Below are 16,488 nucleotides of genomic sequence, written 5' to 3' on the forward strand. Positions count from 1 at the left end.
ATTTTTTTTTTTATTTGTCAGAAGGTTCAATAAACACTAAAAAAACCAGAGCTTTGTCCATTTTTACTGTGTCCATGGAAACCTCACAGCTGAAACTAATTGTAGAGAGTACACTTCTGTCAGTATTGTGTTTGGTAAAACGCGGTCAAACTTATTGTACTTTGAAACACATTAATATGAAGTAGATGAAAGAAAAATGGTTAAAGATAATATACAGGAAACATGTTTGAGATGCATAAAAGTTGACGTGTCTCACACCAATTTCCATCAATCTATTAACAGACATGGTAGACAGCTTCAGTTCTTCGCTGAAGCTGTCTACCATGAGGCCAACTTCTGGTTAACTGGCAAACAAGCTGACCCTTTAATGTTACACTAGCTGAAAAGAAACTGAGGACCATTCAAAGTCATTTTACTCTGTGAGCCACATAAAGCCTACTTTGATCTAAATGGGCTGGAACAGTGGAACTCCCCTTTCTGTAGCTATTTTAATATAGGAAAAAGAATTGTAATTTCAGCAGTATGTCTGAGTTTTTGTTCATGATAAAGAAATGATGCTGTAGTAAATGAAAGAAATCTGTCAGCATGGCTCTTTGGGCTTAACTTGTAAGAAATAAATGTGCAAAATTGCAGAAAAAGCTCTGGTATTTCATTGTCCAGACTGTCCTGTCATCATAATATAGAAAGTTTTTCTTAAATGACAGAAAACTTTTTTTTTTTAAAAATTTGAAATCACCAAAATAAAAAATAAACAACAAATCTTTATTAGTTTGCGAAAAACAAGACCTTTTCTGTAATTTAACTATCACTTTATTTACACTGGGTTAGTGTGAATAGGAATGGGGGAGATCTTTATCATTAGGAAAAGCTGCAAAACCTTTCAAAATACAGTTAGAAGTTCAAAATGTATCTCCTTCACGTTTTCCAAAGCAGTCCAACGGGCTGGAGTCCGATACTGGCCCCGGGCCTTATGTTTGACACCCCCGCTCTATGGCATGGTATTGCCTTCAACAAACGTTTTGGTTATTACGCCCTCCCTTAACCCCTTAGTGTATCATATCTGATAAGTCAGTTTTTGAGACTCTTTGATCACCAGCACGTTTTAAGCAACACGTTTAAAAAAATGCCGGATGTAGAAAATGCGATTCAAATTAAAAGTTGTTTACGCAAATTTATATTTCATTCATCAAAAAAAGTCGGAGGGTTCGAAGAACACTGAATTTTCTGGTAACTTTGTCACGGTTCAGACTTTAACGGGGTGAAAAGCGTCAGATTTTGCGGCACTGCTACCTGTGTGCGACGCGTGGCCCCGCCCCTGTGCGTTCGCTTTGCGCAATTACGTCGCCGCTGTGCTGCAGGGCAGACAGGCAAAGCAGCTGCGGAGACAGCGGGGAGTGCTGACAACAGCGCACAGGCTCGTGCTGGGAAACTCAGAAACGCAACATTTTCCTAATTTGCGGCTTTAATGTGCGGCTTTCTTCGCGCCTGAAACGTTCACTCTTTGTTTCGGTGCATGCGTGGGATTATTTTCTCATTCCGTCGGCCTGAAATGACTGCTGGTCCCCGCGTCTAGCCAATGGTTACCGCTGGGGGTCCTGTCCTGTGGATTATCCGTCGTCGCCGAGCCAGTCGCATGGTCGAGCCCGGAGGAGGCCCCTCTCTGCTGGATGGATGTGCGTGAATCAGCGCGGAACTCTGAGCCACTGATGAGCGCTGTGATAAAGATGTCGCCTGGATTTTATCGGCAGCGGCTGGACTGATCTTGGATGTTCGGGCTCTGTTGCCCCCCCACCCCCCCTGTATACACAGACCATTTCCTCACATAACAAAAATTGTATTCCTTAAAAACTGGACGCCCCTGGAGCAGTTTATGACGGTAAGAAAGACGCTCAGTCACAGCTTTTCCCCCCCTCTTGGAGCCAGCTGACGCGGGTTAGCTAGCTAGCTTAGCGCTGTCACTTTTATCCAAGTTGTTCCCGCACACACTAAATAGCCAGAATTGCGAAATAACAGCGGGAGAGCGCTGTTTCAAAAGGCACGTTTTGCAACTGCGCTTGTGTTTGTTCAGTGGAATCTCATAAAAAGCCCCAGCACATACACATTTTCTCCCACAGCCTTAATAGCCAGCGGTTGTGTAGCTTGCTAGCTGTTTCTTAGCTCATTCGATATCTCGCAGCTTACAAGCTGATCCAATGTGCGCAACATTAGTGCGCATTTAAAGGCTTATTTAATCAATGAAACTTTGTTAGCAGCCTCCCCGGATCCGTTTCATGTGTTAAGATAAACGGCTCGTTTATCTGCCAGTCACCGGACAGCGCACAATAAGCCCTTTAATGAGCAGTTAGAGCTCTCTGGAACCAGCGCGGCGTCATTTAATGTTGTGGCTTTAAATATGGCACACACCTCTTATCGAGCGATAGGCACCAGTGAGCGCTTATTACACGGTTCCTGCGTCCCGTGTGTTGTTTGACGGGCTCCGTGGATTTATTTTAACGTGTAGCTTGGTGCATTCAGCGACCACAGAGCTGGTTGTGTGTTTTTGGTCAATCGTTGCTAAATAATTGTTGGTGAAGCAGCGTTTGTGTACATGTCACATTCCTGAAATGTCACGGGAGGGGGGCCTGCGTGGACGAGCTGCTGAGACGCAGCCCGTGCATTCGTATTTATTCTTTTTTTTTATTTTTTAATGTGAATAAAATGATGGAGATGATGTGCTGATCGGTAAGGTTTTAATGTAATGGATGTAAGGGGGTTCGCTGGGATGAGGCGTCCTCATTTTTTCGATGACGTAATCCCCCACCATCCGTGCCACATCTTTGGGTCGCAGTCGGTTCCTCTGCTGCCTGCTGCTCCCCAGTCTGCTGCCGCTGCTGAGATCATATGTACCCTGCTCTGTGCTGTTTATCTGACCGTGTCTCCGTCTCCCTTCGCTCCCTGACTAAACTGTGACATGACTTTAGAGTGATGTCCTCTGAATGGGAACCAGGAGCTGGGCTCAGTGTTCTCCAAAACAAACCCAGGCATCCAACCTGCACGGCATACTGTGCATAAACAGCAGAGTCATATAGCAGTTCGTGAAACTGTCATTGCATTCAGTCTGTTTTGTGTTCCTGCACATGAAATTTTGTATGATGGTCGTATATGTACTGATTTGTGTCCATGTACGCAATGTGAATGTTTTCACTCTTTTAAAGAGTAACAAAGTGCATATTTGGGGGGTTTGGTGAGAGAGCCTCCTCTGCTCACACCAGACAGCACAACTACAATCCCATAATTCAATTAAGTTATATTTGCACAGCGCCAAATCACAACAACAGTCACCTCAAGGTGCTTTATATTGTAAGTTAAAGACCCTACAATAATACATACAGAGAAAAACCCCACAATCAGACAACTCCCTATGAGTTAACACTTGGTGACTGTGGGAAGGAAAAAATCCCTTTTAACAAGAAGAAACCTCCAGCAGAGCCAGGCTCAGGGACGGGCGGCCATCTGCCACGACTGCTTGGTGGGGATGGGAGAGAGATGGGACAAAAGACATGCTGTGGAAGAGAGCCAGAGATTAATAATAACTTGAGAGGTGTATAAGCACATAGTGAGTGAAGAAGAAAGACTCAGCGCATCATGGGAGTCCCCCAGCAGCCTACGCCTATTGCAGCATACCTAAGGGAGGATTCAGGGTCACCTGGTCCAGCCCTAACTATATGCTTTAGCAAAAAGGAAAGTTTGAAGCCTAATCTTGAAAGTAGAGATAGTGTCTGTCTCCTGAATCCAAACTGGAAGCTGGTTCCACAGAAGAGGGGCCTGAAAACTGAAGGCTCTGCCTCCCATTCTACTTTTAAATACTCGAGGAACAACAAGTAGGCCTGCAGAGCGAGAGCGAAGTGCTCTAATAGGGTGATATGGTACTACAAGGTCATTAAGATAAGACAGGGCCTGATTATTTAAGACCTTGTATGTGAGGAGCAGGATTTTGAATTCTGGATTTAACAGGAAGCCAAAACAGGAGAAATCTGCTCTCTTTCTAGTCCCTGTCAGGACTCTTGCTGCAGCATTTTTGGATTAGCTGAAGGCTTTTCAGGGAGTTTTTAGGACATCCTGATAATAATGAATTACAGTCGTCCAGCCTGGAAGTAATAAATGCATGAACTAGTTTTTCAGCGTCACTCTGAGACAGGATATTTCTAATTTTAGAGATATTGCACAAATGGAAGAAAGCAGTCTTACATATTTGTTTAATCTGCACAAATATGGACAGATTTTCAATTGTTATTTGAAGTACTTTATTAATCATCTTTAGGAAGTCCATTGTTGGGTTTTGGAATTAAAGGAATGGAGTTATACTTAGACAAGAAAAACTACTCCTGAGGTTTAGGCTTTAGAAGTACTAAAATTACTGGATTAGGATTAGCTAATGGGTTAGGTTTTAGGTTTCTTTCTTAGTTGCCAGGGAAACAGGACCCTCTAAATAAGCCGGCTGATACTAGACAACAGCTGTAGTTACAAAACATGCTTCCTATTGAAATACATGTCAAAGTCATGCTGACTGGCTTTGGGGGGGAAAAAGGAGAAGTCATGTCCATGAGCTCTTTTTTATGTATTTATTTTTTGGGACTATTTCATGTTTAGATTTAAGGGCAGGCTGGCATACAACACATGACTTACATGTATTAGACACAGAGCTGTTTCGACAGGAGCGTTTCTGTGTGTTTTTGTCCCCTCCAAAAAAAGGTAACAGATTGCTGTCCAGAAATGTATGCGAGCTGCTGTTTGGTGTTGGTCTTGACCTGAATCCATGTGGGAATCCCTGCTCAGGCTGCTAGTTTCTGGAGCTGAACTACTTATCCTGGGAATTAGGCCTGTCATGCATCACATTTTTATTTGGGACAGTATTCCAGGCTGTTGATTGCGACCATATCGTGTTAAGCCGTGGAAGCAAGGATTATTTGGCATTAGAGACTTGCTGGCTTGTGCAGTCATTAGTACTGCAACTGATGCTGGTTTTGTTATGAATTGCAGGTAGCAAGATTTAGTTTTAAATATGAAACGTAAATATGTGATACTGCTTTGAAAACAAGCCAAACCACGATGGGGTTTGAGCTGAAGATGCGAGTGTCCATCCGTTTACCGGACAATCCATAATCACGAAGCAGAATCCCACCCCGAACGCTGGTGCACACAGTGGGAGTGGGTGCTGTGCCGTGGCTGTGTTAGCATCTAAATACGACTAAGTACAGCAGAGCAAAGTTTGCTTCCATAAAATAAAAATGCACTCATCGTTTTTATTTTTATACACATTATAAATTCATGAGCGGTGTTCTGAGGAGAATCCTGCTTTGACCCCGTCTGCTCTGCCCGAATCTGAAGAGGTTTAAGCAGCGGATAGACACAGTTGGTGGAGCTTAGATCGCCTGCGGCAACAGCCCTGCTTTACTTGAGCGCCACACCTGAACCTGCCATCCCTGCGGTGTACATTAGGAGGGTGTGTGTGTGCGAGGAGGAGAAAGACATAAGGGGTACAGGTGTGGCAAGGGTAATTGGGATAAACTGCACCTGCTAGCAGAGGGCAGGGGGCTCCCGCGGGAGCACCTTTGGTGTCAGGAATGATCAGATCCCCAGGTAACCTGCTCAGATTTGTGAATGATTCAGTGAATGTGATGAGGAGGCAAACTATAATTTATGCATTTATGGGCGCCACAGACTGGAAGGCTTTGAAAAGACTTGGAGAAAACTTAAGCCTGAAGACGGTGTGTCAAAACTCAGAGGTTTAATCATAGATTGGAAGACTGGAGATGCTGCAGGGTCAATATTTGCAAGAGTACAACAAAAATTCCTCTCGGATTATTTCCCATCATCCTCCTGGTGGAAATTTACAAGATGTCGAACAATAGAGCAGAAACAGAACAAGCGCTTGGCCACAGCTGTGCGTGTGTGTGTGTGTGTGTGTGTGCGTGCATGCATGTGTGTGCACGCTCTATGGTTTGTTCTGCAAAAAAAGAAAGAAAAAGAGAAGACGCAGCAGAATGCGTGCACGACTCTGGCTGAGCGAACAGAGAGCGTGCCACCCTTCTGGCCGATGACAATATTTACATGGCTAAACTTCATGATTTACATGAGCCAAGATGAAAAAAACAGATATTAAACATATGTTATGATTATCATTAGAGTTTGCAACGCATTTATTTTGCTCATAATTTTCTATTGTTCAATAAGACTTTAAATATCTGATGGGCTTTTTACTGCAGTGAGTGCATAAGCGTATCCATGTGAGCATAAGGCTGTTTAATTTCACTCGGGAGCTTTATTGTCAACAAAATGACAACTACGTCAACCTCTCATGCTGTGTGACAATCAAAACAAGCCAGTGATATGGATGAGGATCACAAAATGCTTGTGCTGGTGATTGCCAGAGTAACCACCAGCACAAGTGTTGCACATAAGTCAGAAAAAAGTGACGCGCGGAGGTCGAAAGTGCAGCAGATTTGCATCTATTTCAGCTTGATTAGTCCTCTCATTGTCAATTTATCATCACACCATTTCTGTAACTACAGGGAAGGTGCATAAAGATGTCAGCCCCTCGGTTAAACATAGGTCATAAACCAGCCCACCTAGCAGTTTGGCCAAAGGTCAGCTGTTCTTGTTATGTGTACAGTCAGGGTTGGGCTGGGAGCAGCAGAGTGTTGGGGAAATGTGATTTTAAAGAGCCTAGAAAACTGAACAATTCTTGAGGACTTGATGCTGAGTTTCTGTACTGTCATAAAGTCATGTCTGTTCAGGGGAACGTCCGTCTGACTTTATCTTTCCAGCATTTCTTCCATCCTCGCCGTCTCCTTTTGTCCTTTCCTTATTTTCTTCTGCTTCCTTCCCTCCTCCTCTCCTCGTCCGGCTGCCTGCTCTTGTTAGTCTCAACGTTGGAAAGCACACCCTTTCTCTCAGCGTGGTGCTTCTCCACGCTGACAGCTTAGTGTTGCTGCTAACTGAGAGTATTGGTAAGAAGATTGCTGGCTGGGTGCTGCAGGCAAGATACGTTATCATGCTTTAAAGATGCTAGCATTTGCAAGCCTCAGATAAGTAGGCTTGGAAATGTTGCCAGAAACGCTGTGAAAAAGCCCGTCAGAAACTTTGTGTAAAACTCGAAACATTTTGAGGCCATATATGTAGTTATTGTCATTTTTGCCTTCTTTATTTGATTGACACCAGCTTCCTGTGACCTTTTGCTCACAGCCCTGTTCATGTTTAGCCAAGAGGACCAGCAACCTTTCGTTATGACCCTTTGGACAGCTCGCAGTCCTGTTTGCACACATGAAATGGAAGTTTAACCATTGATCCACAGAGTTTGGCCGTTTCACTTTGGAGTATCATGCCAGCTTTCTGCAGTTACCCGTACGCCGTCAGCATTATCGCGCTGGACTGAACTTCCTTTAGTCTGTCAGACTGGCTGTGCACAAGTGAACCAGCAGCCATTCATTCACACAAATATCCAGCCAGATATCTCTCAGAAAGGCAGCTAGTTAGTGGTCTGTTGCTTGGGCGGATATGGCACGACTTTTTAGCGAAAACCGTCTCCCGAGCTCCAAACACAGCTGTGTTTATTTGGCGCGAGATACCACAGCTACAGGACGCCAGGATGAAGGTGCCTCGGCAGATCCAAACTTCCAAAATGGAAAGCGGATAGCGGCACATTTACAATGACACAGATTTTTGTTTTTGATATGCTGCGACGAACGAGTTATCAAATGGTGGATGAGTGTGACTGGCTTTTAGACATCTTGTCTGAATATCAATGGAAAGTAAAGCGGGAGGTTGACATGCACGAGTTTTTCAAAATCGAAATCCCAGACTAAAAATAATAATTGTCTGCTTGTGAACAGCGGGACAAAAATAAAAGCTGCCTTGTGGATTGGGTGTAGCTGTTCTTGCACTGAATATTATTTGCAAATGAATGCTGTATGTTATGACTGGATGCAGGTGTTGTAGCGGTTCTTCATGATATATTTTGTTGGCCATGTTTGATTTACTTCTGAGAAATCTTATTCTTTGTCCAGCTTCGGTGTGCTTGAGTCACGCATAACTAATCAGGTGAAACTGCATATTATGATAATGGTGCTCTCACTTAGCGGGGGGGTCATAATGGTTTGATTAGCTGGAGCAGCATGCTGTCCAGGCGAAGGGGAGGTGGATGCAGACTCCCTACTGCTTAGGCAAACGCAATTAATGCCTCATAGAGCTGCATCGATTACTCCATTGCTTAGTTGAGGAGAATGAATTGAAAATTATGATGATTTTAATCTTTAATTAATCCATTTGAGTTATTTAAAAGACATCCAGATATATTCTAAATGTAACACTTACTTATCCTGCAGGCTAATGGACAAATAAAACAGGACATCACCGATGGACACATTTCGAAAGTATCTATTAGGTGATAAAATTATTGTTTGCAGAAATGCAGACAGGTTCATTTTTAGGGTTCAATCAGAGCAATCGCTGATATTTGAGTAAGTAGTAACTGTCTTTGAACTGAGGTTGGCATGCAAAAAATAACCATCACAAATCAAACGTTTACTTTTACAAAGGTGGTCAAAATGTTCCGTTATTCACAGCATGTAAGTTGAAGCAAAGTCTAAGCTTTGTCTTTGTTGGATGATCTGGAAGCTTTAAGTGGCTGTCGTGCTGTATCATCACATCAAGCCGGCCTGGATCATCCACAGTCCTTTTTTTCCCAGCGGAGGCCCTAGGATGAGACTTCAAGGGATAAAGATCTCATGAAAAGCCTCCCTTCACTGCATCCCTAAACTGTTCTTGGCATTAGTTGACGGAGAAGAACGCAAATGCCCGATACAGCCTTTAATCTGCCAGCGCCCTAATTAAAAGTCTGTGTGATGACTGGTCTTGTCTAATATAAGAATAGTGCAGGTAATACTCTGCAAGTATGTGGTCTTCTCGCTGCATCCTGCGTGCTCTACCCAGGCAGCATGTTCACTTATACCAAACTGAGCTTTTCCCAGAAGTGAAAACGCATCTAAACCAAACGTATGAGGATGATTTGTAACGGTTCTTCAGACTTGTTCCAAATTTTGTGTGTTTTAATGGCTTTAGGAGAGGATCCTGTTTTAAAAAAAGAAAAAGGTACTTGAGGATTTTGGACAGTAATGTGTTTGCGTACAGGTAGGACTGAGTTTTGGAATCATACCCGTTGTTATGGAGGACCACAGAATGAAAATATGGAAAAAAATAATGCGCTGGAAACACAAACTTTTCTGTCTTCTTACCGTCTTCAACGTGATTCACTGTGTTCTGACACCCACACTGCTGTAGACTTTGGAAACATTGTGACTCGAGGAGTCTATTGTAATTCAGCATCCTTTATTGGCCCTATTATGAGTCATCTGTGTGTTCTAATAGGGCTGTACAATTTATCAAAAATCCTATTCAATTAAAATTATGATTTCTAACAATTATGAAAACAAAGATGATGGAAATAAAGCAATGATGGGGCTGCCTTGCTTTGACAGTACAGCTGCTCTCATTTAGTCTTGTGTTAGAAACCCAGCTCACCTCTTTCCTTCGCAACGTTTGAACCTCTCCGAAAGGCCAGACTGACTCCCTGAAAGGCTGAGGCCAATTTAAACCAGCCTGAGACACGACGACTTTGGGCAACAAGACAGATAAACCAGTCGAACGGCCTGGAAACTGTTTCACAGGGAGCCCAATTAGAGGGTGAGATTATAGCTGTGAGACAGAATTACTTGGATACATGTAAATCTTCGTACAGCCACTGATCACTTGAGATGGATAAACAGGCATAAACAGAGAAATGACCGTTTGATAGGTGTGGAGACAGAAAGGAAAGAGGGTGACTTCCTGGCATGAGTGGGCGTGTCTAATGTGTGAATTGATGTTTGTTCTTATTGGTTACATTCATGAGTTTACCAATACCGGTAACCTTATAGCTCTGAAATACCAGGAACTTCCTGTGATCCTTTCCATAAATAAACTCAAAAAATGAACTGAACTCCTTCTAGAACAGTCCAAGTATTACCGGGGAGGTACTCATCTAATGCAGCTATTGGGTGTCTAGAACCAGTTGTAGATGATTGTGCTCGTTATTTATTTATCTGTCTACCTCTCTGCAGTCTTCTTGTTCAGACTGCTGTCGTTCAAATTATCGGGAGTGTTGGCAAACTTTGTCAAACCAGTTAGAAAATGCGATGTTAATCGTACTTGTGGGTAATAACGCCGCGATGCCCTCAATATGCTGCGTTTTGGGAACGTCTTTGTAAAACTGCTGCACCGGTGAGATAATCATATCTGACGTTTTGGGGAAGTTGTCTGTTGAATTTGGAGAGCGCTCTGGAGCGAGCAGAAGAAATGTAATTCAAGTTTGCCCTGGCAAAATGAAGTTTTATACCAGTTTATGAGTAAAACTGCTACATCCTAACATTATTATCAGGATTCCTCTTCAGTGCTGCCCCACCCCCGTGTTTACTATCCTCAGGTATGTGAGCACAGCTGACTCCCTGGTTATGTTCCAGTGCTTGTTCAGACTTGTGTTTTCCTTCACTCTCCTCCATCCCACATCCATTTAACCCAGCAGCAGGTAGACACGTGTGCGCTTACACATACAAGCCAATGAACATTTGAGTTGTAGATCGATTGCCACGTGCCCATTTTAACCTGCCACCTGTGCAACCTGAGCTCGGTGTGTGCGTGTCACCTTCAGATCCTCAGGTCTGCCTTTGAAACAGCTGCTTAAAGAGCCTTGAATACCTCGGGGGGTCAGAGGACACAGTTGCTTAAGAACAGTGGGTCAGAGCCAAAAATGGATTGCTCTTTTTCTGCTGTGCCCTCGATGTAAAAACTGCATTGAAGGGCTTCTGGGCTTTTGTACTTCCTCTGTAGACAAAGGGAATTTTGACGTGACTGAGTTGCAAAATCCCAAATTTAGCCCGTTGTAATGTTTATCCTGAATATAATGTTTTGAGCTATTTTAAAAGTAATGAGAACGGGTCATAGGAGATATTTAGCCTACCTTAGTGACAGTAAGAGTGCTGTTATTTTGGTGACATAGTTAACATCTCCAACTTTTCAGTCTTATGCCATCTTTTTTCAGACATGCAGCGTTATTTTTGTGCTGCACTTGACGGGCTTATTACTGGAACGTCAACGGTTTACATGGTAAAACCTGGTTTTATCCGCTGCTTGTTGTTGTTGGAGGTCTGTCGAGGAAGCCCGGAGTGATTCCGTATCCAACCTAAACACTCACTAAAAGAGGAGTTTGAAAACCTGGGACATTACTATTTTTACTTCGTGCTACTTATTTCCTCACCGTCAGGCCTGTTTTCTGTCCAAAAAAATCCTCGTTGGTCTTGAATCATATTCCACAGGACCAGCTTGTCCAAGACAAAGCTGTTTGTAAATTCTCTCTCTGTAATTTGGTCAGTTTTAGCCAGCAGATGGCTTGTGCCAAATGTAAATTTATAAATTTGTGCTGTGAAAATGTTTTCACTGTGTATATGAGTCGATGCAGGGACGACAGCGATGGGGATGTCAACATGCTTAAGTTGCTGCGCTCCTTTGTTTATTCCCGGGCCTCCGCAGCCTTTCTCAGCTGGACTCAAAGCCCGAGGATAGAAACGGTCCCTTCAAAGAGCCGACTTTGTCACAAACAAACAAAAAACAATAAACCCCGATTATAGCTGGCATACACTAAGTACACACATCAAAACTATTTACTCGTATGCCTTCACACACACATGAACTCGAGTGTCATCTCATTCTTAATCCACAGGGTTTAATATGATTGGCTGTAACAGCTTCAACTCTTCTAGGAAGGTTTGCCACAAGGTTTAGGAGTGTTTACAGGACTTTCTCCCAGAAGAGCATTTGTGAGGTCACACCTTGATGTTGGACAGCCTGGATCGGCGTTTCAGTTCATCCCAAAGGTCTTCTGTCAGGTTGAGGTCAGGACTTTGTGCAGGCCAGTCAAGTTCTTCCTCACCAGACTTGCTCATCCTTGTCTTTCAGGATCATGCTTTGTGCACTTTGTTCCTTTCACTGCACCTAATGGGCTGAGCCCCACTCCTGAAAAACACCATAAATCCCTCCTCCACCAGACTTTACACTTAGCAGCGCAGCCAGGCAAGTACCGTTGTCCTGGCATCCACCAATCCCAGACTCGTCCATCAGATTGCCAGAGGGAGAAGCGTGATTGGTCGCTCCAGAGAACACGTCTTTACTGCTCTAGAATCCAGTGGCTGCGTCTTTACACCGCTGTATATGACACCTTGCATTGCGCTCGGTGATGTAAGGCTTGTGTGCAGCTGGTCGCCATGGAAACCCATTCCACCAACACATCTATGCATGCGCTGTTCCTGACTCTGCAGAAAGCCGGTAACCTTTGTGCGGCTCAGCATCCGCTGACCCCGGTCTGAGATTTTATGTGGCCTACCACTTCACGGCTCAGTTGCTGCTGTTCCCACTCACTTTCACATTGTTATCGTACCGCTAACACCTGATTGAGGAATAATTTATATATAATTTCAGCAATTTAAGCCTACGAGGCAGCCTCTGGCCATCCACAGTCCAGTTTCATTGACCTAATGCTGTGTTTCTGTCATTTTGGCTTGAGCAGAGCTAAACTGTTAGTGAGCTGGGACTTTTAGAGAGGGCTGAAAGCACACCGCAGTAAAGGGATGTTATTGGTTAGAAAAATGAGGCACGAGAGCTTTTTAAAAGTAAAGGTTTTATCCCAGTTTTCTTGTTTTCAGGATCATAATTTAAATTTGATGAAACGCCTCCGTATAGATACTTTGCAAAGAGCTAATAAAAAGCTAAAGTTGTCAGATTATAACCAGTTTGGAAAGTACAGCTTCCCATATTTTATTTTATCTATTTAGTTATTTACATGGACTCTTGAGGAAAAATCCCTTGTCTCCCGATTCTGCACATTCATATGCAGAGATCTGTTTCTGCAAATTAAGCTTGGTAGTAAATCTATGAAAACAGATTGAGGCTATAGCGAGCGATTTCCATTTAATCCTAATTGTTTGCATTGGTGCAATTCTGTGCAACTGCCAAACAAGGCAACAGGTCAACACTCGTCACCGGAGAGTTTGAAGGGCTGCTGAGTCAGCCTCACGCTTTACATAAAGGCTGCTGAGTGTACGCGGCTCTGTGCGGCTTCATTTCAACAAAAGGAAGTCTCGTGTCTGCGACGGTCGAATGATGTTACTGTGAGCCGCTTTAGACAAAAGCACGTGTGCCGCATGTATGCAATTTATCGACTGCGCTCGTCATTTGTTAGCAGTGTTGCGACTCATCCTGCTAAAAGAGACCAATGTAACTGTGGTCAAACACTTTGCTGCTGTTTAAACCCTCCTCAGAATACCATTAAACCCAGATGGTGTTTAAATTTGGACGTATATCGGTTAAATTTTAAGTGTGTGTGTGTGTGTGTGTGGAGAGAAAGCTAAACAAAATGGACAGCCATAGCCTGAGAGAAAAAAGTGTGTGTCAGATTTGAGAATGAGAGGATCGAGAGAACATGAGAACAAGAGTGTGTGAGTGAGAGAGAAGCCAGCCTCGCTGCTATTTTCTGGGGCAGGCCATCAGGCTGCGAGGCAGCAGGGAGGGATAATAACAGAAGCTGTTACATTCTTGTGGTTTCTCTGATTTCAGCATGAGGCAGGGGGCTGGCTCCGGCTGACTCATGGCCGCTCTGCCCGCTCTTTCTCTTTCGGCCTCTCTGCCAGCACTGGAGCCTCTAGCCAGAGGACAATACATGACATTTCGTCACTTTAATCTCAGACATGTTAATTACAGGACCATAAATCTGAGCTTTTTTTGCAACTCCCCTGAGCAGAAACCTACCGACTGATTAAAACTGGCTAAGCTTCCACTTCCACGGTGAGCGGTGGCAGTAATTTCTCTTTATGGTTTGGTTGTTCAGGCTTGTTGCTCGGGCTGATTAAAGGCTGATTTTTAGTGGCTGCAGCTGAGGACAGGCCCCTTATTTAGATATTAGGTATCCTAGGATATGACTGTTCGTGTTTCGTTTGTATTGACCTTTAGAGGAGCTGGTAAATTGTTTTATGTACCCTTTATTGATCAACAGCACTAGATTGACACTGAGCTGTGTGTGGTTGTAGGATGTGAGTCAGAATCGTAGAGCTGAGGCTTTACTGAACAAGCTAGAAAAACAAAACCACAGTCATGTGTTCGTATGGATTAAAGCCAGTCCTTCTACATATTAAAAAAAACAGATGTGCATCCTTTTTGGGACATTACATTTCAGACGCTAAGACCTTAAATCATTAGCGGCCTTTAAAAACCCATCGGAAATGATATGATGCCTCTTTGAAGTCATGTGTTTTTAGATGCTTGGTTGCTTTCAGAACCGTTTTTTGTCATTTCTCTTGTGCAACAGCTTCGCTCTGAAGTTGAAGCTCATTTTTAGGATCCGACATCTAAGTATCAGGTTGCACTCTTTTTGTGAAATCAAATAAATGCGGGGCAGGTTAAATCGAGTGCTCTTTTACTCTTTTTCGTACGTCAGGCGTGCATCGCAATACTCGGATCAGTGACACGGCTGCAGCTTTATTGTCGCACAGTATTCCACATCAAACCCGAGCGAGTGCCGTCTGAAGGCTGTCCCTACTGCGTCAGGACATTTACAGTTCACTGGTTTGAGCGATGCTAGCAGAAATAAAAATTCAGGGGAAAAAACTCGCTGCTTGCAGATTTGGATCAGCTGTTTGAGTTTAGCACATAAGCATGCGTCACATTTTTTTCTGCAAAGCAGATTGTGGCCTGAAAGGCGGCTCATCCACACAAAAATTCAAACTAAAGCACCTCAGGAGATGCAAAAAAAGGCAACAAATTGCTGTCTCAGTATTTTTTCACCAGCAGCTAACCTTATTTTTTAAAGCGTGGCAACATTTTACAGGCTCTGAGGTGACTGTCAGGTAGGCCCACGCTTTCCTGTTTTGGCCCTGTTTACCAACCGCAATGTGTTCCACCCACCTCCATCTCTTCATCTTCACCTCTTCATACAAGCCGTGGTGGAGAGACATCCCCTAACACCTCTCCCACACACATGCTTCGTGTTATTTAAGCTATATAATACATTCAAACAAGCTGTTTAATCATCAACACTGCTTTTGAATCACATCTTCCGCTCGAATTGGCCGTATCGCAGCAGAGCCTTTGGCTGTTTTTCGGCGGATCGAAATAGTTTGAAGTTCTTTATGATCTCCCCCAAGCCCACTTATATTTAAATTACCTTTAAGGTTTTGTGTCTTCAGCGCTTACCGTACGACTAGCCACAGCCCGGCCTGTTGTCACCTGTCTTCACATTGAGTTCGAAAGCCTAAACCACAGCACTCGAAGGACAAAACCATTCTCATGTAAATGTAACGTAGCATGCAGAGGACATCCTGAATTTGTGCACGTGGATGTATACACACACACCAGAAACCACGAACAGAAGCTCAAGCTAAAGGTGTTTAGCTCAGAAGTGCACGTATGTGATAAAAAAAACCTCTGAGATGTTTTAAAGACTGCATGGAAGATCTTGCTTGCATGTCCCTCTGTTTCACACTGTTGGCCATCACTGCAACAAAGAGGCGAGTGGAAGTGTTTCACTTTACCTAATTTTTGTGCCCTTGTTTGATTTAAGCCTGTGTCTGCAGAGAAGCATAGACAGTAGATGCACAGCAGTAGTTGGTGCTGAGGACTGCGGCTGCACTCATCTTTCTTTGTAAATTCTAGCGAATGCAGAACAGGCTAAATGAAGCACCGTTTAACCCGAGTTTGTGAAACCCGGTTTGAGGTTGTTGTGCATTAGGCCAGGCCACAGCTGAGTGACACAAGGCATGCACATCTGCACTCACATCCCAATTTCAAGCTTTTTCCTTTGGTGCCATCGCTGCGTCGCGACAGGGTGACAGGCGAGATGGCAGAGTGTAGTTTGGAGCATTCGACTGGTGTCCTCAAGAAATAAAGAGTATTATTCATGTTATTTACATTATTTATATGCAGATGTTTAATTTGCATGCACATCATCAGGGTGGGCTCAGTATCAGCAGAGCCCCCATCGTAGCGCTTGTTTTTACAGCATGACCTAATGGTGTGGCTGGATTTTGTGCTTCTCACCTTTGTGTTTGTAAATGAAATGCATGCTGCGGGGGGTTAGGCCTGTATGTTTGGGTTTGAAATGCTAGTGCATGTTAGTGCAAGAGTCAGCCGTTCTGAAGGTTTTGCATTAAAGCAGCAGGTGTTTTGTTTTTAATGCGGTGTGCTTGGGAATAAGGAGAAAAAGGAGTGGTTGTGTGGATGCACATATATGGAGTGGCACTTACGCTACCTGGCTTGTTTTGCGTTAATATCCATTTTGGCTGTTTATGTGCTGATGTTTGTATGTTTGCTGCATTTGCATAATTTGGTGTGGTGAGAATCCTCTAGGTCCAGGTTTGCATAAATCTTTAG

The 16,488-nt window shown here is 43.6% G+C and overlaps 1 protein-coding gene across 1 annotated transcript in view; it reads left to right on the forward strand.

Moving 5' to 3' along the window:
- The first annotated feature begins 1,368 nt into the window (after positions 1 to 1,368).
- The window catches only part of ptpn4a (protein tyrosine phosphatase non-receptor type 4a), a 67,423-nt gene continuing 52,303 nt past the window's right edge, over positions 1,369 to 16,488 (forward strand). Inside the window, exon 1 of the mRNA XM_085374418.1 lies at positions 1,369 to 1,876. The gene's annotated coding sequence lies outside the window, so the exon portion shown is untranslated. The remainder of the gene's footprint in view (positions 1,877 to 16,488) is intronic.

The sequence above is a fragment of the Diplotaxodon limnothrissa genome, linkage group LG16 (genome assembly GCF_057381915.1).
Source record: "Diplotaxodon limnothrissa isolate DT_005_m linkage group LG16, D_limnothrissa_male_GT1.1, whole genome shotgun sequence".
Classification (NCBI taxonomy): Eukaryota; Metazoa; Chordata; class Actinopteri; order Cichliformes; family Cichlidae; genus Diplotaxodon; species Diplotaxodon limnothrissa.